Consider the following 23,216-nt stretch of genomic DNA (forward strand, 5'->3'; position numbering starts at 1 on the left):
TTTCACAGATGCATTTACAGACAACAAACTATTTTGTATGAAGTATATCTAGAGCTACAACGTGCCAGTCATTGTGTGGGTCCAACTACCTGGATAAAGCCTGGGTTGGTTTGTTTTGTACCATAATTTGCCTTCAGTCTGCCTTTATGCTGGTGAGGGTATTCATACATCTTTAGTCAGTGCTTCTGGATGTTATAAATTGTGCCTTTCCTGCAGCCATCCCCAAGGGAAGCAAAAACTTTTCTCAGAGTGCAACGCTACAGGCTGGGGACTGAGTGGCTGGAAAGCAGCCAAGAGGAAAGGGACCTGGGGGTACTGGTGGATAGTAGGCTGAAGATGAGCCAGCAGTGTGCCCAGGTGGCCAAGAGAGCCAATGGTATCGTGGCCTGCACCAGGAACAGTGTGGCCAGTAGGACAAGGGAGGTTATTCTGCCCCTGTACTCAGCACTGGTCAGGCCACACCTTGAGTGCTGTGTCCAGTTCTGGGCCACTCAATTAAAGAGAGATGCTGAGGTGCTGGAACGTGTCCAGAGAAGGCTGATGAGACTGGTGAGGGGCCTGGAACACAAACCCTATGAGGAGAGGCTGAGGGAGCTGGGGTTGTTTAGCCTGGAGAAGAGGAGGCTCAGGGGGGACCTCATTGCTGTCTACAACTACCTGAAGGAGGTTGTAGCCAGGTGGGGTTGGTCTCTTCTGCCATGCAACCAGCAACAGAACAAGGGGACACAGTCTCAAGTTGTGCTGGGGGAGATGTAGGCTGGATGTTAGGAGTAAGTTCTTGCCAGAGAGAGTGATTGGCATTGGAATGGGCTGCCCAGGGAGGTGGTGGAGTCACCATCCCTGGGGGTGTTCAAGAAAAGACTGGCTGAGGCACTTAGTGCCATGGTCTGGTTGACTGTCTAGGGCTGGGTGCTAGGTTGGACTGGATGAGCTTGGAGGTCTCTTCCAACCTGATTGATTCTGTGATTCTATGCATGAGTCCCATCTGCTGAAATACTTGATGATGTCAAGTCAAAGTACTTGATGGTATCATAGTGTGGTTTGCTGAGTAAGCACCTTTGTGTGCTCTTATTTACATTGAAGTCCATATTAAAACTACAGCAAGATTCAGGCTTAAAGACTGAAGCTTACTCTGGTTTGAAAAGATATGGTGAAAGTAAGACTGATGTGTCTTTTAACAGTTCTTAGAGTGCAAACACATCTCCAGTTAAAAACTCAGCCTGCCAAACTGCTTGAAATCTTCTGCTTCATCTAAACCACAGGCTGTGCAGCATTCCTAATCACCAGGCAAAGACTGATGTCGATGCTTCTCTTCCATCCTTTGCAGAATTCATTTGTTTATTCCTGCTCACATGCAGTACCTCATGGAGCTTGGCTCCATTTGCACAGAGATCCCTATGTAAATAGGTGAAGCACTGACACGCTCACTGGTTTTCTCATCAACAAATTGAGTACGTTTCAGAGTCTCATGTAGCTATGATTAATAGTCCCCTGAGGCAACCTGGAGGAATGAGGGAGTGGATTTAAATCAGCAGTCCAGGCTCTCATGGTGGCACTTTGTTATCAGTGAATGATGGTTTTCTTGGGCTGGATGCTGAAACACAAGGGAGCTTAGCTTATTAGTTGTGAGTGTAGGGAAGTACCACTCTTCTCAGGGTCAGTGTGACATGCTGCCTGGTTTCCTCTGGAGGAGTGTGGAAGGCTAGGTCTAAAACAAGAGCCTATTGCAGCTCTGAAAAGAATATATTCCACAGCTCAGTCAGGGAGAAGGCTGATCTTTGATGATAACTCTGTTAATATTATTAGGAGGTAAAGATCAGTGTCTGCAAGAAGCAAATGGTTTCTAAGTGTAAGAATTTGTTCTTCAGAGAAGCTAAATTTGGGAAATATAAGGGTGTTTTTTCCTCCTTAATTCTACTATACTATGTAAATCCAGAATAACTAGAGTATTCCCTTGCACACACAGCATATGATTGGTTTGAATGGGCATAAAACTATCATCACCTCAAATTATAGAAACCTATTTTGTTTTTTTCTTTCAGATTTGTTTTCACATTGCCATTAGCCTAATATGCTTTACTCAGGTCAAAGTAGCAGCACTGTTCTATAAAACCTTGTCATTTCCTTGGGGCACAGAACATCTTCATCCAAGTTATTGAAAAACATCCATTGACAGCAATAGACTGCAGCTCAAGCTGTTTGTATAGAGCACTGCTGTGTATTGTTGGAAACCTAATTGTGGCAGTGTCTCAGAATGAGCTTTATGTGTCTAACCTGTTTTGGATGATTTGGTATTAGATGTCCTGTATTAATACTTCCAACCAAATCCTGTTACATGTTAATTGCTCTCTTCATCCTGCATGTATGATTGTAGATACCAGATCACAGCCTGCAACTAGCAGGAGAAACATTACAGGAGGGAAGTGGAGAAGCTTTTCATAGAGTCATTTTGATTAGAGCTTAGTTTTGACCTGTCCTGACTAGCTGTTTCAGCACAACACCATGCCCCTGTTTTGGTTGTTGTTTGTATGAGTGTAGCCTATATCACTCCCTTCTCCTCCTTTTACCTGTTTGTGTCTAACTTGCCAGAAGTCACTTGGCATAACTTACCCAAAGTAACTATGCCAGTGCCACGAGGCTGACAATGTTGTTTGCTCTGTGTGATACACCACTTTTCTCACTCTGCACCTTTCTCATCTAATTGCACTGTTAGCTCTTCAGGCAGGGATTTTCTGCTGTTTGTACTGATTAGTTTCTGGTTAGTGCTACTGGTTACTGTTTCTACTGATGTAGACACTACTGTGTAGTCTGGCTCGCTTGGCCCTGATCTGAGTTGGCCCTTAAGATACCAGTGCCAGTAAGCAGAGGTAACAACAACTTCAGATTGCTCAGAAGCAGACCTGAAGTTTTTATCTTATCTGGAACCTTTGTGATTAATGTTTTTTTCCCAACATTTACATTTTCAAGTGTATAAAAAGATCCCTTGGTTCTGACAGCGTGAATCTGTGCACTGTATGTGCAATTTGTCCTGGTAATTACCTATGTATGGTGATAACCATAGCAACATCCCAGGTAGATAATGTCATGCAAATTACTGCAGCTCCAGGGATGGAAGATGTTAATACAAGTATGTACTCGCACCCCTGGTCTTCAACATTTTGCAGCAACTCTCCCTTCCCCTCCCCCATACGTGCTGCTTTTAAATTTCCTTTCCTCGCTAGGATCAGGAAGGGAAAGAAAACCTCTTGCTATTTTTCTCATTGGTATTCACAAAGAGGGAGGGGGAGAGTGGTCCTTCAGTGTTTCTGTCGTGAATAATTTTGTATGCACGGTGGACATTCCACAGCGTATGTAGGGCATAAGAGTCTAGAGACTTGGATGCGCTGCCAGGACCATGTTGTGCTTAAACCCAAGTTCTTGCATTTGTAAGCACCGAGTGTGAGCGTGGGGGGGTGGAACTGGAGCCACGAATGTTTGGACTGAGGTGTAAACCACCTCACATCATTTACAGAGGACATGGGAGAGCAGCTTTGTTTTTCAAAGCAGATAGGCTGTAGCTGAATGCTTACCAGGGCCAACGAATCGTTACTGAAATGAACAATGGGGGGGGGGGGGGGGGGGGGGGGGAGGAACACTTATCCCTTGTTTGGTCACAAGCAAGAGGAAGGAAAAAAGGCCCTACGAATGCTACTTGTTGCCTAACCCTAGAACTCTGCAGTTATGAAAATGACAAGTTTCTAACCTGAAACTAGGATATTTTGTTAAACATTCTTCAGGGGTGATCTCATTGCTGTCTACAACTACCTCATTGTAGCTGGGTGGGGGGTGGCCTCTTCTCCCAGGCAACCAGCAATAGAACAAGGGGACACAGTCTCAAGTTGTGCCAGGGGAGGTCTAGGCTGGATGTTAGGAGGAAGTTGTTGGCAGAGAGAGTGATTGGCATTGGAATGGGCTGCCCAGGGAGGTGGTGGAGTCACCATCCCTGGAGGTGTTCAAGAAAAGCCTGGCTGAGGCACTTAGTGCCATGGTCTGGTTGATTGGCTAGGGCTGGGTGCTAGGTTGGACTGGATGATCTTGGAGGTCTCTTCCAACCTGGCTGATTCTATGATAACACATTTTAACAGGAAGGGAGAAAATTGGTTAAGTAAACATTTAGCTTTCCTGGTGAAGAATGAAATTGTTGCTGAATCTTTTTGCTTTGTGGTTAGTGTGAATGTGGGTTTTAGTTCTGTGATGGGTGCTGAAGTTAACTGATTACTGAAAGCTGCACTGCCCAGGCCTCTATAATGAGGAAATACCCTGACTAAAGAGAGTGGAGGTTGTGGAGTGTCAGACTGCACAGGCAGCCAAAGGCATGTATGTAATCAGATCCCAGTTTGAAAGGAAAATGTTTCCAAAGCAAATGGAGCTATTCATTAGGCCAGCAATAAATTGTCTTCATCATAAACACATGGTCTCCTTTATACAGAGCCATGGTGGGGAGTGGAAACAACATTGCTGAAGTCTCTGAGCAACTTTGTGTGTGCAAGAGGTAGTAGATGCAGAGAGTGTTAATTAACTGGAGATTAAAATACTGCCAATCTGTATCCCCTGGTATCCGTACAGGGTGTTTGCCACTTCAAGGTCTGCCTGCAAAGCCCAGATTGTAAGCTTTCATATTTTACCCTCTAATTTCCCTGTAAATTAGCTATTTGATACTTTATCCAATGGTAGCACTGATAGCACTTTTCAGCTGTGCTAACCTGCCAAGAATTGCTCTTGATGGCAGTGGAATTTGAGAGGTACCCAGGTCTAGGCAATCCAGTTTATTGCTAAATCTTGCAGCAGTGCTTGCAGCTAGAGACTTAAAAAAACATTTTCTAGGATACCTAAGAGAAACAAACTGGACCAGAAAAAAAATTATATATATAAAGGCAGTCTTTTTATCATCTGAGAGAAACTATGGAGCCTAACTCTCTGCTGGAGTTTTTGCCTGTCTGCCTCTTTCGCATATAGTGGATATTTCTTTGTCATTTTTATACCCAGAACTTGATTGCCTATGGATGGCCTCTCTTTAGACTCCATGCCACATACTAGGGAATAGTAGGTGCCTTGAAATTACAGGGGTAGCCAAACTGAGGTCTTGACATGTTAAATCCACTCTCTTTGAAATAAAATTTATAGTAACAGCTCTGCTAGACCTCTCAAAATCCTATTTATAGGCTAGACTGGCCAATATCACAGCCAGCCAAAATACTTGACTGTAATTATCTAGTCCTCTGCTTTCCATGTCTAAGATGTCTTCTTCAGAAGTGAACTACCTAAACAGGTTCGTGGGACAGTGATGATCATTACTGGGATATTTTTTTGTTTCCTTGTTGTCTTGTTGCTACATCATAGAATCATAGAATCAACCAGGTTGGAAGAGACCTCCAAGATCATCCAGTCCAACCTAGCACCCAGCCCTAACCAATCAACCAGACCATGGCACTAAGTGCCTCATCCAGTCTTTTCTTGAAGACCCCCAGGGACGGTGCCTCCACCACCTCCCTGGGCAGCCCATTCCAATGCCAATCACTCTCTCTGGGAAGAACTTCTTCCTAATATCCAGCCTATACCTACCCTGGCACAACTTGAGACTGTGTCCCCTTGTTCTATTGCTGGTTGCCTGGGAGAAGAGGCCACCCCCCACCTGGCTACAATGCCCCTTCAGGTAGTTGTAGACAGTAATAAGATCACCCCTGAGCCTCCTCTTCTCCAGGCTAAACAGGCCCAGCTCCCTCAGCCTCTCCTCATAGGATTTGTGCTCCAGGCCCCTCACCACCTTTGTTGCCCTTCTCTGGACATGTTCCAGCACATGTCTATATGGGTTTGATTTATTATGTTTACTCATGGAATGGGATTAAAATTTGAATTACTTAAACAGCAAAATGCTGCAAGCAACCTAGAAATGCCTGGGAAATTACATCATTTGTTAATGAAACTTTGTAGCACTGGCATTCTGTTGAAGATCTTAAAAGTTCATCACAGAAGCTGCTGAATGTTGCAAAGCTTTCCTCACTGCTGCAGTATCATTCAGATGCAGGGGGAAGTATAGGCTGGATGTTAGGAGGAAGTTGTTGGCAGAGAGAGTGATTGGCATTGGAATGGGCTGCCCAGGGAGGTGGTGGAGTCACCATCCCTGGTGGTGTTCAAGAAAAGCCTGGATGAGGCACTTAGTGCCTATCATCTAGTTGACTGGCTAGGGCTGGGTGATAGGTTGGACTGGATGATCTTGGAGGTCTCTTCCAACCTGCTTGATTCTATGATTCTCTTCCATCCTAGTTGATTCTATGAAAAAGTATGTATGGAAAAATATTTGCCTGAGTTAATGTCACATGTGGGGTTAATTTTGGCTTCAGTGATTCTGGTTTCCTGCTCTAACAAGGGTTTCCCTTCCTCCTGGTGTTCCCTCCTCTCCACATTTTTATTTGCTTCTAGCTAACCAAACTGAGGGAACCTGCCAGCACGTGAAAAAAAAACCCTACTCTATTAGCCAGCTGTGCAGTTTGTACTTAACTGTTTATTTTATCAGAAAGCAAAAGAAGCAATAACATCAAAAACTGTCCCAAACCCCATGTGTGTTTAATAAATAGTATTTGACGTGCATGATTTTATTTAGTGCCTCTTCTCCACGCTTTTTCCGCCTCACCAGTTGCTCACCTTTGCTAGTTTATGACATGATGTTGAAGGAAATGTTGCGTTATCACATCCAGCAGGCATCAACAGAGAGAAATTGGCTGGGGTCGTTAATAGTAGTTGTAAAACAGGCCTACAATACACCTTGCTTTTGCCCACAACCTCTGCTTGCTGGGTGCTGAAGTGAAGTTCAGCCCCTGTACTCTGCACTGGTTAGACCACACCTTGAGTATTGTGTTCAGTTCTGGGCCCCCAGTTTAGGAGGGACATTGAGATGCTTGAGTGTGTCCAGAGAAGGGCAACGAGGCTGGGGAGAGGCCTTGAGCACAGCCCTACGAGGAGAGGCTGAGGGAGCTGGGATTGGTTAGCCTGGAGAAGAGGAGGCTCAGGGGAGACCTCATTGCTGTGTACAACTACCTGAGGGGAGGTTGTGGCCAGGAGGAGGTTGCTCTCTTCTCTCAGGTGGCCAGCACCAGAACGAGAGGACACAGCCTCAGGCTGTGCCAGGGGAGATTTAGGCTGGAGGTGAGGAGAAAGTTCTTCACTGAGAGAGTCATTGGACACTGGAATGGGCTGCCCGGGGAGGTGGTGGAGTCGCTGTCCCTGGAGCTGTTCAAGGCAGGACTGGACGTGGCACTTGGTGCCATGGTCTGGCCTTGAGCTCTGTGGTAAAGGGTTGGACTTGATGATCTGTGAGGTCTCTTCCAACCCTGATGATACTGTGATACTGTGAAACAGCACCCACAGCTCTCATCTGTTGATTATTTTTATCCCAGGGTTAAAATCTCTGTGTGCAGAAGCTGTATGGAGACAGGGCTTATCACAGGGCTGAGAGGTGCTTCAAGGCTGTAGCTGCAGAGAGAGGATCCTGGAATGCAGGCATTTAGGGGAAAGAGGCAACTCAGCTTTATTTCCTATCTCTTTCATAGGGTATTATTAAATGTTAAGTCCTCCAGTTAAGAGGACTTAACATTTTGTGTTTCTGCCATGGGAGGAATGGCACAAGAAGCTCTCCTTAATAGTTTGCTTTCCAAAACACCCATGGGTTCCTGTCTAAGTCTTTTAGAGACTTCTAAAAAGTCTGATATGACTACTGGCAGTTGTGGCTGAGTTGTTCCTGTGGCTAGCTCCACTTTCCTCCTGCCTCTCTCCATTCGGACTTGACAGTGGCTTCCCTGCTTTGGTAAAGGTCTTCATTTGGGCAAATACTGGAGCCTGACAGCATAGCTTGCAGTTCTAGAGCAAGCTGCTGTAGAGATGCTGAAGGCTTGCAGGTGTAAGTGGAAAGAAAGATGAACCTCAGCCCTCACTGGGCAGTCTGGCTTTCTGGGAGAAGCAAAATAGGTCTGGCTTGGAAATTAAGAGGGGAGACTGCCTCTAAGCTTAGATAAGAGGGGCCTGGAACACAGCCCTGTGAGGAAGAGGCTGAGGGAGCTGGGATTGTTTAGCCTGGAGAAGAGGAGGCTCAAGGGAGACCTCATTGCTGTCCACAACTACCTGAAGGGAGGCTGTAGCCAGGTGGGGGTTGGTCTTTTCTCCCAGGCAACCAGCAACAGAACAAGGGGACACAGTCTCGAGTTGTGCTGGGGGAGGTCTAGGCTGGATGTTTAGGAGGAAGTTGTTGGCAGAGAGAGTGATTGGCATTGGAATGGGCTGCCCAGGGAGGTGGTGGAGTCACCATCCCTGGAGGTGTTCAAGAAAAGCCTGGGTGAGGCACTTGGTGCCATGGTCTAGTTGACTGGCTAGGGCTGGGTGCTAGGTTGGACTGGCTGACCTTGGAGGCCTTTTCCAACCTTGCTGATTGGATGATTCTATGATATAGGTATATATTCACACACATACTTGTTATATTTTTTATCAATAATCATCTAGCACAATTGCCTGCTGAAATGAAGCTACCTTGGAACAGAAGGATTAGTATCCTGCAGAAGAGGTCTGTCCAATGTCCCCTGAAATCAGCTGAAAGCATTTTTAGTAACTTTTTTGGCGAGTTTAGTTTAATTGTCAACAGTGCAAACTGTGCTGCGTGGGTTTTAGGGCAAGAAGTGCAGTGTGCTGTCAGCAATATGCTTTTGCTCTTTTGTGAATCACTAGTTTTTATTTCAGTGTATCACCTAAATCCTAAACTGTGCATGACCTGAAGTGCAGGCATGGCATATGTTTCTGTGATTAAATAGAGAAGCTGTGCTCTTTTAACCAGACAGATGGAAATTGAATGAGGTCTTTTCAGTGAGACATTCAAATTCCTTGTTTTTCCAAATCTTTGAGTTCTAACAATATCTGTTAAGGATACAGAAGTGTAATTCGACTAAAATATGCTCACAAAGGACAACACACCAACTAAGTGTCTTCAGACAACAACATGGTCTTGGCACTTGGTGCCATGGTCTAGCCTTGAGCTCTGTGGTAAAGGGTTGGACTTGATGATCTGTGAGGTCTCTTCCAACCCTGATGATACTGTGATATGAGTGTCCAAAGACTTGGTTGAAAGACTTTTATGCAGGGTCTTGCACTCAATACCTTCTCTGAGTTTTGTTGTAGATTGACCCTTTGGAGTTTACAAACCATTCAACTGGAATGCACAATGACTGCAGTTCTGAATGTGTATAAGTAGCACTCCTGTAGGAAAGGATAGCTGCTTAAATATGTTAATTAAATGAAGTATTAACTTCCAGTTATTGGTTTGGTTTGCAGCACACCAGTTCCTAACTGATCACAAGTATAGTGAACTGGATAGGCAAAAAGCCAAGACATTCATGGGAAAGCTTATTAATTAGTGCCAAAATGTGAAGTGGATAAGAGATTATTTAGATAACTTGGCTTATAGACTGAAAGTAGCTGTAGTACACTGCTGTAAATGTCAGTGAACCAGTCAAGCTAATTCCTTGCCTGTGAATGTTGGGATGTGTATTATATGCACTTTGTTTAAATATAAACATGGGATTACCTTTTAGCTTGCGAAACAGAATCATCTAAGCAACCAACATTACATCCAGGGTCTTCTGTGAGTGAAAACTGTTGTGTCAAATACAGTTAGTTTAGTAGGGCTGATGGGCTTTATTCAGGGTTCCTAGAATTTATCTGCCAAGCATAAATAATTATTTAACAACTAATAGGGCAAGGCCAGAAATATAATAGCTTTTATGTTGAAATTAACATCAAGTGATCTGTAGACATCTGCTAAGCAACCCAAATGTGGTCTATGTGCTGCATGTTTTGCCTCACTGCCTCAAAATAACAAGCAGTGGCTATATTTGGAGGGGCAGTTTTCCTTGTTGAAGTGGAAAAAAGAAATGCTCTGATAGGAAAATCACTTGCACTGTTAGGATCAAGTGTGTGGCAAACATTAAGTAGCCCTACAAATTAAAATAATGCTCAGTGCTGAGATTTCAGCCTTGCAAATGTTTGTTTCCTGATGGGTGCTCACTGTGGTTCTGAGGGAAATGCAAATCCTTCTGTGTTAGAAAGACAGCAAAGTATTGCTCAGTGTAGTCCAGCTTTTAGCTCTTGCAGCTTTCTGGGGTCCATCCTGGGCTACAGTAATTTTTTTTTTCCCAGAATGACCAGAAGGATGAGGGCAGCATAAGAAAAGCCACAGCATCAAGAAAGCCTGACAAAGTTCCAAGCAGCAAAGATCCTTTCGAAGTGGATGCCTACTGTTGCCTTGCAGAGATCCGCATTGTGTGTGTAAGTGTTTGGGCTATGTGGATGCCAGAACAGAAACTGTGCTTCCTTTGCTTCAGAGCACCACTCTTGGCATGGTTTGTTTGCCTTACTGCTTGTTGCAGTTCATCTGCTTTCAGGACCAACCATTCAATCTTTGGCATCTTCTCTATGGGTCTTGGCCTTTCCTCTGTTTTAGAAGTGTTAGGAGGAGGTTGAATTGCTGAGTAGAGAACGTAATCCCTGTGAGGCCAAGTCTGAAGATGTTAGCAAACTGAAAGGGCTGCGCTGGCAATTTACTGTGAACGATGCAGGAATGAATGAGAGACTCATATTCATTGTGCTTATGTATGCTCAAGCTCTTTATGTCCATATTTAGGTCTTGTAACAAAATAAGACCAGGCCAACTTGACTTTCTTCAATGAACAAAGCAGTAAATGGCAAAGCCTTAACAAACAGACCCTGTAAATGTGTACTACCACCAGCAGCATAACTGACACTGGACCCAAGATCCTGTGGGGTTTGGCAGTGCCACAGAAGACGTTGTTCTGAACAGTCTGGATTCCCTTCCATACAGGAGCCTTGGCATCAACCTCACTGCAAGCTGGCTCAGGCTTTTAGAGGGGCAATGTAGGCTGGACTCTGCTGCTCTGCCCCAGGCTTTCCTGAATATAAGAGTGCAGCCTCGGGCTGCTCTGGTGTGAACTGCCAGGAGTCCCTGGGGATTTGTCTGCCAGCTGGGTTAGCCAGAACACACAGTGCTCCAGCCAAAGTCAACTTCCCTCTGTAAGGGCAACCACAGCAAGGAAATGTCAGATGCTGCCTGGGCCGATTCTCAAGCCACAGCTCACCCTTCCAAGCAGGGATTTCCCCAGCAGATAAGTGGCAGCAATCTGCCCTGTGCTGGCAAGCCCAAAGTCAGCATCTCATAAGATTTGTGGGTCTGATCCTGCTCTCAAGCAAAGTCTGAATCAGGACAAAGCCTGCTGATGAAAGTGAGCTTGGCCTGGTATAAAAATGGCTTTGGGGAAGAATCAGACCTTCTGATTTTAAAGGCTCCTTGCAGACCCTAGTGCAACACAAGTCAGTGAGAACACACACCGTGTGCTGGAGAGGTCACATTTGCTAAACCTGTGAGCAAGGACTGGCCAAAGATGTGTGTATACAAACTGGAAGCTCTGTCTTTATCACTCACCATCGATACTTCTTCCTCCCCTCCCTGCAGAGTGCCTTTCCTCTAGCCAGGCATTTATTGGCAGTGCAAAAATTCCTGGACAAAGAACAGTGTTTGCTTTTGTGTTTTCCTCTGAAGGTGACTACAGCTGTTTGGTTCTTCCTTTGTCTGTCCCCTCATGTTTTCATCTGGTCAGTTCTTCCTGGGCAAGTGGAAAACCCTGCTGTGCCTCCAAGGTCAGGCACTGCGATTACCATGGACCTCTACATGGCCCTGCACACAGGGATGCCACACAGCTAGCATCTCTGTGTAAAAAAGGCCATCAGGGTCCTTAATTTGATATCATGGCCTCTGTCTGTTCCACACACTCACTTGCTGTCCTGCCATAGCTGCTTGGCAGGGAACCTGTGCCTGATAGGTCCTGAGCACTTGTTAGGAAGCAGCTTTATCTAGCTCAGCAGTGTCTGAGTTGTGACCAGCCCCATGTTTGGTTTTAGTGTCTTTTGTTTCTATGTGCTGCTCTTCAAAAAAGTAGAATTATTATATTCTCCAGAAGGAGTTACACTTTGGTCTGACTTTTATGCATTTGTCTCTCACTCTGACTAGGGATGTTCCTTTGACTTGGGGCTGCCTTTATGTCTTTAGGTCTACCTGGCAAAAATAAGGCATGCCTGTAGAATGTTGGCCTGTCTTAATTTAATTGGCAGAGGTAATAGCAGGAGTTAGCAAAGACTGAGTTAAACAACTACCACAGTGTTTATTCCACTTTTTGGTTGGTTTTTGCAGCTTGTCCTGAGTACTAACACTGCTGTGGATGAGACACAGCTGTTTTAGCTAATGGGAAACAGTTTGAGCGTTATGGATTAACAGTGTAAATATTCACCCAGTTGCAGCCCTCAGCATGTATGGAATCAATGCTAAGAGACTGGAGAGAGACAACAAAACAAAGAGAGGATGCAGCACAACATTAGAGATACCATATCAGTGGAGGTATAGGGGGCAAGTGAGACTTCTGCTGTAGTGCTGGAGGTATGTGCCCATGCCAGAAAAATTATGACGGAGACTGTTAAAACCCTCCCATGATGCTTAATTCTGGGAGAAGCAAAGCGCTGGCAGGAACTGTTTTGTGCTGCAGAACAACCTACCACTGCCTCAGATGTGGTAGAAATAGAGCATGAAAACTGGGCCTCAAACCCTGAACAAGGATGTATGGATGTTACCTGCCACAGGCTGATCCCTGGGGCTCTCATGTCTTACCCTATGGCACGGCTTATGTAAGCTGTCAGGCTAATGAAGGTCCATGGAGCTGAACTGAACATCTGGGCTCTGCAGCAGCAGCCAGTACTTCTCACTGAACTGTGCCTGCTTGGTTGAGTCTAGAACTTGGATCTATCATGCTTGCAGGTGGTTTTTGGATGCTAAACCAAGCACTGCTTCTCTATGGTCATTCCTTCTCCTGAAAAAAGGGCACAGCTTCCTGTTTAGTCCAGCAGAATTGGACCCTTAGACTTGAAAATCTCAGTCTTTTGGCTAACAAGACGTGTCCTCAGGACTTTTTCTTGCATTCTCCTTTGTACATAATTTCTAAGTGCTGCTAACTTTGAGAGAGTAATGGGAATGATATGAATGTGGTCTTGATCCTTGTATTGTAAACAGAATCATAGAATCAGTCAGGGTTGGAAGGGACCACAAGGATCATTCAGTTCCAACGCCCCTGCCATGGGCAGAGACACCTCACACTGCTGGGCCCAGTCCTGTTCAATATCTTTATTGATGATCTGGACAAGGGAATTGAGTCCTGCATCAGTAAGTTTGCAGATGACATCAAGCTAGGAGCAGCTGTGTGTTGGGGTCCGGAGGCTGGCGAGAGGTGAGATCGGGGTACTGACGAGTCGACTCTGTAGCTGCTGTGCATCAGTGCGTGTTATTAAGGTGATACAGGGGTTTATATAGCCCTCAGAGGAGGTGTGCACAACCAGCCTGGGGCTGGTACAAGTGGACAGTACCGATTGGCCCCAAGCCACGTGCAGGGTGACATAGGTTACCCTTATCAGAACAGCCCGTGGTCCCACCTCAGGGGGCTGGCAGGGTCAGCCCCCTGGAGCTGTGTACGCCCCAGGGGCTGGCAGATTCCATCCCCTATCAGGTGTGCATGGGTTGCTCAGCCTAACAGCTTAGCTTCCTTGGTGCCGGCTGGGGCTCCAAGGACATCTCCCATAACAAGGTCTCCTGTTTACATTTCATGCCTCGCTGTGGGAGAAATTCTTCCACAGCTGTGGATCTGTTGGAAGGTAGGAGAGCCCTGCAGAGGGACCTGGACAGGCTGGATAGGTGGGCAGAGGCCAATGGGATGAGATTGAACAAGGCCAAGTGCAGGGTTCTGCACTTTGGCCACAACAACCCCAAGCAGCACTACAGACTGGGGACTGAGTGGCTGGAGAGCAGCCAGGAGGAAAGGGACCTGGGGGTACTGATAGACAGTAGGCTGAAGATGATCCAGCAGTGTGCCCAGGTGGCCAAGAGAGCCAATGGCATCCTGGCCTGGATGAGGAAGAGTGTGGCCAGTAGGACAAGGGAGGTTATTCTTCCCCTGTACTCAGCACTGGTCAGGCCACCCCTTGAGTGCTGTGTCCAGTTCTGGGCCCCTCAATTCAAGAGAGATGTTGAGGTGCTGGAAGGTGTCCAGGAGAGGCTGAGGGAGCTGGGGGTGTTTAGCCTGGAGAAGAGGAGGCTCAGGGGGGACCTCATTGCTGTCTACAACTGCCTGAAGGGAGGTTGTAGCCAGGTGGGGGTTGGGCTCTTCTCCCAGGCAACCAGCAATAGAATAAGGGGACACAGTCTCAAGTTGTGCTGGGGAAAGTATAGGCTGGATGTTAGGAGGAAGTTGTTGGCAGAGAGAGTGATTGGCATTGGAATGGGCTACCCAGGGAGGTGGTGGAGGCACCGTCCCTGGAGGTGTTCAAGAAAAGCCTGGATGAGGCACTTGGTGCCATGGTCTGGTTGACTGGCTAGGGCTGGGTGCTAGGTTGGACTGGATGATCTTGGAGGTCTCTTCCAACCTGTTTGATTCTATGATTCTAGATCAGCCTGGCCTTAAACATCTCCGGGGATGAGACTTCCACCACCTCCCTGGGCAACTTGTTCCAGGGTCTCACCACTCTCATGGTGAAGAACTTCTTCCTAAGTTAAATAGGTAGTTTTGGTCTGCAATTTATGTTCTAAATGAGATGCACTGAAGTTTTTTAGGGGTCATTTGAGTGTTCTCCTCAACTGGCATAGACTGGCTTCGTATCATAAGCCAGTGGAGCTTTGCCACTGAAGATCTGATCCCGATCTGGGACAAGTCCATGGCCTGTATCTTGCTGAATGTGTGTTTGTGCCACACCCAAACCCTCCGGAGTTTTGGCAATCTTGCTAAGGCTATATGTACCGGGTGATGAAATAAGTCATCGATCCTGCCGTTTATATTGTGGCTCTCGGTTCCCGCCTCTTGTTTCCTGCAGGCTGTCTGAAATGCCAGAGGTTGCCAGCTGCGCGGCCGCTGGCAGGGATGCTGGCAGGGATGCTGGCAGGGATGCCAGCCGTGCCCTGGCAGCGGCGGCACTGCAGCAGCCCCACCTGCTGTTGGCCAGGGAGGAAGCGCCTGGCGCCTTCCGTGCGCTCCGAGCCAGCGCTCGCTGCAGGCTGGCCCAGCGCTTACCGCCCTCTCACGCCCCTCAGGTCTCCCTTTTGCACCAACTCTTTGCGGGCCATGTGTCTATCACATCTTCTGTTGACTCTAAGGTCTTAGGGGTAGGAAATAATCTTATCTCTGCTTGTAAAACGCTAGGTAAATTTACACCGAGGGCAAGTGGTTGATGACAATAACCCTGATCTCTTGCTTTTGCCAGCATTTTGTTTCAAGAGCTGCCTGTGAACGTGAATGATCAGACAAAGGTATGATAAGGGTTGATAAAATGGATTTATTCTAACCTGAGGAGAGTGGCTTCAGTTTTTTTTCTCTTTAGAAATGAGAACAGCATAATCAAGTCTGCCTAGAATAAGAAAGAAAGTAAATATGAGACTTTTCTTGAGCAACACTTGTAAAAAGGATAGAATCTTAATGGTAGCAACTTTAAAACTGAACTGCTGCTTTTACAGTACGAGATGAGCACAGTGACCAGGAGTAAAGCTTATGCACAGAGCAGAGTTCATTTGAGACTAGGATGCTTTTGGAGCAGAAAGTCCTTGTGTCTAAGGACTTCATGTATCTTTTAGGGGCAAATTCTACAGTGTACTTCAGCTCATGCTTCTTTTCAGTAACCACTCTGTTTCAAAGTGGGTGCAGCAGAAGCAGGATCTAGACCATCAGCTAGAACAAACCTACAGTTAAAATAATCACTGCCTCCCCAACTACTCTCTCATTTTAGAGGAGTGTGACCTATTACACTGCGTTTGGGATTAGCGAGGGACTCACAACAGCAAAATCTGGGGCTTGAACACAATTCCAAATGCTTTGCATGTGAAGATTCATCAGACTCGTGCATTAGAAATGAAAAATCAGGAATGCATGAGTGTGCATGTTGTTATTCCTGCTTTTAAGGCATGACATGTACAGGTAGAAGCAGAGTCAGAAGTAGTTGTTATTTAGTTTGCGAGAGTGTAGGGGTTCAGGATAGTTTATATGGTTTAATTTGCTACTGAACTGAGTAGAACTAAAGTTCTGTCATTACCTGGGATGGACAGAGCTTCTTCTAAGGCACCTGCTGTGCAAAACTAGCTTCAGCTGGCACTGTAAACCCCTTTGTGTTGGTGGCATAGAGTGTGTTTTACACATGCTATGCATTTCTTTATCTAAAATCTGTTGTTAAGCTTGTGTGTCATTTTGATGGCCTGATAGGGTAGCTAATAGATAGCATTGAGCCTCTGCTCATTTCCTGCACATTCAGAGTTGGATTCATTATGAAGCAAGATTTTAGAAGTCCATAAAGCAAATATAAAATTCATAACTGCCAGTTTTTAACAGATAATGCTGATATTTATTTTATTCATTAACATAATACACTTTTCTCTCAAAAAAAGGCAGTTTAGACCTTAATTTTTAAGAAGATGTTTGGATTTCTTAGATGAGTAAATGTGTTTGCTTGTGTCTCTGCCTAATCTACTTTGTGTCTGTCTAAGCCAGCAGGGAAGGCACAGCACTTTTTGATATTCTCAGAAGGGGTGAATGTGCTTTGCTCTGAGTATTAGGGAGGCACAGTAGTGGTTCATATACCACGTGCAGGTTCTCCATAGAGGCTCCACTTTACTCTGCAAGAACTGAAAATGTCATGACTGCCACAAGGAGCAGTGATTCCAGAAAGCCAGTGCATGATGTACAGAGGAATGAGAACAATGCAGCTGCTGCATTTCTTGATGTCTTTAAAAGTATCACCATAGGTTTGTTAGCTATAGATTTCATTGCACTGCAAAGACCCTTTATAAACACAGCAGTTTAACGAATGTGTGATCGTGGCTGTGCATGAACTCCTTCCAGCCTACTCAAAAATGGAGCAAATCAGAATCATAGTGTGGCTTGAGTTGTAAAGGACTTTGGAGATCCTCACTGTGCTGGGCAGAGACAGTATCACAGTATCACCAAGGGTGGAAGAGACCTCACAGATCATCAAGTCCAACCTTTTACCACAGAGCTCAAGGCCAGACCACGGCACCAAGTGCCACGTCCAGTCCTGCCTTGAACAGCTCCAGGGTTGGCGACTCCACCACCTCCCCGGGCAGCCCATTCCAGTGTCCAATGACTCTCTCAGTGAAGAACTTTCTCCTCACCTCCAGCCTAAATTTCCCCTGGCATAGCTTGAGGCTGTGTCCTCTCATTCTGGTGCTGGCCACCTGAGAGAAGAGAGCAACCTCCTCCTGGCCACAACCACCCCTCAGGTAGCTGTAGACAGCAATAAGGTCTCCCCTGAGCCTCCTCTTCTCCAGGCTAACCAATCCCAGCTCCCTCAGCCTCTCCTCGTAGGGCTGTGCTCAAGGCCTCTCCCCAGCCTCGTCGCCCTTCTCTGGACATGCTCAAGCATCTCAATGTCCCTCCTAAACTGGGGGGCCCAGAACTGAACACAGCACTCAAGGTGTGTGGTCTAACCAGTGCAGAGTACAGGGGCAGAATGACCTCCCTGCTCCTGCTGGCCACACCATTCCTGATGCAGGCCAGGATGCCACTGGCTCTCTTGGCCACCTGGGCACACTGCTGGCTCATGTTCAGGTGGGTATCAGTCAGCACCCCCAGATCCCTCTCTGTCTGGCTGCTCTCAGCCACTCTGACCCCAGCCTGTATCTCTGCATGGGGTTGTTGTGGCCAAAGTGCAGCACCCTGTACTTGGAGCTATTGAACCCCATCCCCTTGGACTCTGCCCATCTGTCCAGGCGGTCAAGGTCCTGCTGCAGAGCCCTTCTGCCCTCCAACCCAGCCACATCTGCCCCCAGCTTGGTGTCATCTGCAAACTTGCTGATGACTGACTCCATGCCCTCATCCAGATCATCTATGAAGATGTTAAAGAGGATGGGGCCCAGCACTGATCCCTGAGGGACACCACTAGTGACAGCTGCCAGCTGGATGTGGCACCATTCACCACCACTCTCTGGGTCCGGCCCTCCAGCCAGTTCCTAACCCAGCACAGTGTTGCCATCCAAGCCATGGGCTGACAGCTTAGCCAGGAGTTTGCTGTGGGGGACAGTGCCAAAGGCCTTGCTGCAGTCCAGACAGACCACATCCACAGGCCTCCCCACATCCACCAAGCAGTCACCTGATCACAGAAGGAGATCAGGTTGGAGAGGCAGGATCTGCCCTTCCTAAATCCATGTTGGCTGGACCTGAGCCCTTTGCCATCCCTCAGGTGCGCTCTTATCACCCCCAAGATAACCTGCTCCATCAGTTTCCCTGGCCCTGCTGGCCATGCTTATTTTGATGCTGCCCAAGATTCAGTTGGGTTTCTGGGCTGCAACTGCACACTGCCAGCTCATGCTGAGCTTCTCATCAACCAGCATGCCCAAGTCCTCTCCCTCAGGATGGCTTTGTATACATTATATAGGGGTAAATACATTCTAAAGAGACATTTTACTGTTTACTCAGGTTTTTAGCTAAGCATGTTGGAAATGTCTGAGTTAGCCAACAATGCAAACAGCCCCAGAGTACACAGCTGAGGGAAGATTTGTAAGAGGAAGTTATTAATTTACTAAGTCTACTGCTAGACTTGGGAAAAAAATCCACAATATTCTGGGCATAGGAACCATCCTTAGGGCGTTTCAGAGGGATTGATGGCAGCATTTGCTACGTTGAAAGCTCAGTGGATATGAACTTATGTCTGTTTGGCTCAATTACTGTGCTCTGAGCAATGTAATTTAAATATTGTGTGTTTCCAGAAGGTTAACGTTGCTGGTACACTTCATGCTCTTCCCTGTAAAAAGCAAGCACTTTAAAAACAAGTGACAATCTTCCATTTGCCACTGTGCAATCAGTGAAACTCTTCTCTTCAATGCTTGAGTGTGTCCAGAGAAGGGCGACGAGGCTGGGGAGAGGCCTTGAGCACAGCCCTACAAGGAGAGGCTGAGGGAGCTGGGGGTGTTTAGCCTGGAGAAGAGGAGGCTCAGGGGTGACTTCATTGCTGTCTACAACTACCTGAAGGGACATTGTAGCCAGGTGGGGGTGGCCTCTTCTCCCAGGCAACCAGCAACAGAACAAGGGGACACAGTCTGCAGTTGTGCCAGGGCAGGTCTCGGCTGGATGTTAGGAGGAAGTTGTTGGCAGAGAGAGTGATTGGCATTGGAATGGGCTGCCCAGGGAGGTGATGGAGTCACCATCCCTTGAGGTGTTCAAGAAAAGCCTGGATGAGGCACTTGGTGCCATGGTCTGATGGGCTGGGTGATAGGCTGGGCTGGATTATCTTGGAGGTCTCTTCCAACCTGGTTGATTCTATGATTAATCAGAGGCAGAAGATGAGGTTAGAGAGAAATTCAGCTCAGAGCTCAGGCAGTGCTCAAACTCCCTTATCTGTGTTTAGATTCTCGTTCTTATACATCTCAGCAAGCCTGTGAGTGAAGTAGGCATCACCACTTCTCTTTCACAGCCTGTGGTCTAATCCTTCTCACAAAAACATTCTAACCAGCTTCAAACTAGCACACTGTGAAGCAAGTTAAGGTATGGACTCAGGACACATTTATCTATGCAGTAGCAGGAGCAAGCTTCCAGTGAGGGAGAGCACAGACGCAGACAAAGTGTTGTGAGATTGATCATTGCATGATGAACTCACATAAGCTGTTCTTGCAGTGATTTTTTTTTTCCTGTAGTTGTATTCTAGGATACAATACTACTTCTAAATCTAGTCTGGATTTAGTTGAGTTTGTGCTATTTAATAGTAGATACTGTAGCTAGTTTCTTCACAAACCTTTTGGAAGTCCAGCTGCAGTGTAGCAGACTTTGCAGAACAGTTGTATATATTTAGATTATCTTCTTGACTTCCAATCACTTCAATTAACTGCCTCGTGATTTTCATGTTACATGACATTGCAAAAGATGCACCTGACAGTTTTCTTTCTGTTTTCATATTGTTGGAAGAGGCTTGGAAGATGGATCTAAGTATATTCCTGAAAGTTGAGATGCTACTCTGAATCATTCCAATTTGCTAGAGGAACATTGAGGTCTTTGTTTTGCTGGAGGGCAGCCCAGGGTCTTAAAGGTCCTCTTGAGATTTACAACCTCTGATTCTTGGAATCAAAATACAAGCACCTATGTGAGGGTTTCCAGCAAACTCAATAAAGATCTTCTAAGCAATACGTGCTGTCACATGCTGTGTTGTCTTCTGGGCAGATCAAAAATCTCATGCTTCAACATTTCTCATGGAATAGCTCTATTTTTGTCTCAGTAGCATGTGAACAGAAGCTGGACATGACAAGAGAATGTAAGAGAACATCAAATATGAACAAGAAGAAATCTTTCCTTACCTATTTGTGGAGTGGCCCTTTGTCAGCATCTGGTAAGTACATCTCTATTTTAAGGAGCAGAAGAACATTTGAAATGTGCCACTCATATGTGAGTTGAGTCCTAAATGTTGCTTGTGGTTATGAGCCTGTCTTTAGCATATTGCTGTGTGCTGCCCTAAGGCCTTTGGGTCACATAAACTTATCTCAGATGTAATTTTCTTTCAGTTGTAGTATTAATTCAGGGGATGTTACAGTTTGTTTGCTGAAAAATAAGACCTGTGATTTTTCTTTGCATTTTGCAAGCCTCATCATTTTGGAATCCTAAATGAACTGTTCAAGGAACTGCTTATTATAAGCCTATTATAGAGAGATAGTTTGACAAAGAACATGCATGAGCTCGGTAGTGCATCAAGGCAAAAACAAATCCCAAATGGTCTTTGGCTTTAAGGAAAAGACTTGAGCCACTGTCAAGACCAAAGTGTATTCCATGTGCCAGAGTCCTGATTCAGCAAAGCATGTGAAAAAGAGTTTCAAGCACGGTGAGCTTTGGTGGCAGTTGCTGAACTTAGTTGCTTTTACTGCTGTACTGCTTGCTTCTCAAAAGTCCCAACAAAACAGAACACTTGCTCACAAACCAGTCAACAAAACCACTGCACTCTTGCTCCTTTTTCACATCCTCACTCAGTGTTTCTCACACAGTTTGTATTATTCATAATGATTTGCTTTAATCTGCAAGACTTAAAGTTTTAGAAGTTCCTGCATTTGCTTATGTTGCTCTTGCTGCTTAGCTGACAAGAAGTAGCTTGTATGCTTTTCCCTGTCCTAGTAATCTTTTATTCAGATGTGCTTTATGCAGTAGACATTCTCACTGCTCTTCCTCCTTCTCCATCACCAAGAGTCTTAGAATATGTGTGCTGACACCAAATAAATTAAAGCAGTAGTCTTTTTCTTACTGGAAAATGCCTGGTAAGCCACTCTGATTCTCTACATCCCTCTGTTTTTCAAGCAGAGCAGGGTTATAAGAGAGCTTCCCAGCCAGACAAATGTTTTATGGCAATGGTGCTTTATGTTTTTGTAACACCCTTCTTCTAAGGGTCTAAAATGCTTTACAGCAGTAATAAATTAAGCCTTACAACATCCTATGTGGTAGGTAACTATTATACCCATTTTATGGGTACCAGACTTCATGGAATAAGTTGCATTCAACATGCCACCACATTACGAACAGCCATTTGGGTTTCATCCTAGAATGATTGTTCTTCCCAGAGAGAGTGATTTCCCATTGGAATGGGCTGCCCAGGGAGGTGGTGGAGGCACCGTCCCTGGAGGTCTTCAAGAAAAGCCTGGATGAGGCACTTAGTGCCATGGTCTACTTGACTGGCTAGGGCTGGGTGCTAGGTTGGACTGGATGATCTTGGAGGTCTCTTCCAACCTCACTGATTGTATGATTATGTGAATGCTGTCTACAACAGAGTCTATGAAGGAGATACCTACAAGGCAAAGCATTAGGGCTTTTAGGAGCTGCATTTGTCTTCAGGCCTTGCACAGAGACCTTTGTGAAGAAAGGTCTAGTTAGGAACTAAGAAAAGTCTTGGAAAGAATTTGTGATAATAAACCCCACCAAGCTAATAAATGATGGAATGGAGGCTCAGCTAGCATGGAAGAGGATCTGGAGGTTAGTTTTGAAGAAACCTAGATATGAAACTTGTAAATTTTGTGACCTGAAGTCACAGCATGTAGGCTGGAAGTCTGGTTGGTGAGCTTGAAGAGAAAGTCAGAGAGTCAACTTGGAAAGAATAAAGCTACATCCTGTATGCATGTGTCTATACCTCTCAAAGAGGGGAGGTTCTTGGGCAGAGTGCACAGGGGTATGGAAAAATCCAAACTAGTTTTAAAATGAAGCTTAATCACTGTATGGATGGCTAGGTAAGGTGCAATTGTCTGGATTAGCAAAGATCAAGACATTCATCAGGGAGAGACCCCCTTGCAAGACAAATTAACATCTTCCAATAAACGCAGCGCTTCGTGGCATGCTTTTAGTCAAGTTGTTCAAAAATCCTATCATAGAGGAATAACCTCATTATTCTGTTGAGATGAAACAAGGAGTACAGGCACCAAGGAATATCTTCTCTTCTGAAATATTCATAAGCTTTTTTTTCTGTTGTTTTCTTTTTCTACTGACACAAACAGTCAAAAAGCAGCCTGGAGGAAATGTCCTTCGCTTTTGGTAAATGAGTTGGTAATTTATTCACATAAGGGCCACGCAGTCATTTTGAATTAGCACATTGTGGAATCCACTAATAAAAGGCAGTCAGTTTACATTTTGAGCAACCTTTAATATTTGCAGAAGTAAATATCCCTTAATTTCTCGGCAATTTAGATGTAATGGAAATTGTCAGAAATGTTAATTTCTCCCCGTTTAGCTCACTCACAATGGCTGTCAAACAGTCAAGCGATAGGACGTAAAGTACCGCTAATCGTTCCAGCGCACGACAGTGCTTCAAAGGTAAGGCAAAGGATGTGCAGACACTAATGAAATTTTATTATCAGAACATAGAATTAGAATTGTGACAAGAGACAATGGTGGCAGTGACATGCAGCTAGAATGTTAAGCTTCTGCAATCTCCAAGCTGAGGCTCACAGACAAAAATAGCTGGAGCTACGGGCTTCTTAATAGTCTCAAATGGAAATGGAATGGGCTTGATTAATCAAATGAACAAACTATCACAGTATCATCAGGGCTGGAAGAGACCTCACAGATCATCAG

The 23,216-nt window shown here is 45.6% G+C and overlaps 1 long non-coding RNA gene across 2 annotated transcripts in view; it reads left to right on the top strand.

Moving 5' to 3' along the window:
- The first annotated feature begins 10,227 nt into the window (after positions 1–10,227).
- The window catches only part of LOC135186245 (uncharacterized), a 38,596-nt gene continuing 25,607 nt past the window's right edge, over positions 10,228–23,216 (top strand). The window contains exons 1-3 of one of the 2 annotated variants that reach the window (XR_010306786.1): positions 10,228–10,344; positions 20,395–20,502; positions 22,873–22,955. This is a non-coding gene — a long non-coding RNA (uncharacterized LOC135186245). The remainder of the gene's footprint in view (positions 10,345–20,394; positions 20,503–22,872; positions 22,956–23,216) is intronic. The other variant, XR_010306787.1, reaches the window with a different exon arrangement.

The sequence above is a fragment of the Pogoniulus pusillus genome, chromosome 24 (genome assembly GCF_015220805.1).
Source record: "Pogoniulus pusillus isolate bPogPus1 chromosome 24, bPogPus1.pri, whole genome shotgun sequence".
In the NCBI taxonomy this organism is placed as follows: domain Eukaryota; kingdom Metazoa; phylum Chordata; class Aves; order Piciformes; family Lybiidae; genus Pogoniulus; species Pogoniulus pusillus.